The sequence below is a fragment of the Gorilla gorilla genome, chromosome 8 (genome assembly GCF_029281585.2).
Source record: "Gorilla gorilla gorilla isolate KB3781 chromosome 8, NHGRI_mGorGor1-v2.1_pri, whole genome shotgun sequence".
NCBI classification, from domain to species: domain Eukaryota; kingdom Metazoa; phylum Chordata; class Mammalia; order Primates; family Hominidae; genus Gorilla; species Gorilla gorilla.
Window position 1 is genome coordinate 117,571,459 of NC_073232.2, and position 718 is coordinate 117,572,176.

Consider the following 718-nt stretch of genomic DNA (forward strand, 5'->3'; position numbering starts at 1 on the left):
GAAAGGGTAAGTAAGTGACCCCTAGCAGTCCATATTCCCACCATGGACTCCTGCAATCTTAGCCATAGGACAGCCCCTTCTACCCATGTGGCCCCTCATTTTGAGAGCCCAGCTCTCAAGATGGTGCTTCGCTGTAACTGCTTAGATTCCAGGTATTTTGGGAACCCAGTGTGAGCTTCCTCTCTGGGACAGTGCCATCATGTGGTCTCCAGGTAGCTCCCTATGTTAATTTCAGGGTCCCAATAGCACTTGGGGCCCAACAGCACCTGCATCTCTACATCTCTGGATCCCTGTTGACATCCCCTTCCTGGAGCCAGGCACCACTGCAGGCTGTCACCACCAGCGCAGAAGCACGAGTCATTGGCAACAACCCTGCTGCCCTCAGTAGCAAGGTCAACATGCATTTAAAAGCACCTAAGAAAGGGCCACTCTGGTTATAGCCACCACCTGAGGCTGAAGCATAAGCTCCCCAGCTACCTGCTTATAGCTACTACTATTGAAAACAACCCCACCCTCCCCCGCAGCAGGGCCGCAGCACAGCCACTGCCACCCACACCTGAGCGTTCCACCAGGGATTTGGAGATTAACCCAGCCCTGCCTACCATATCCAGCTTCTTCATGCACCACTAGAGGGCCTGAGGATAGGCTAACCTCACCTGTCTCTACTCTGACCCACCAGTGCCCAAACATGCCATCTGGAGGTCTGGGGAGTATAATG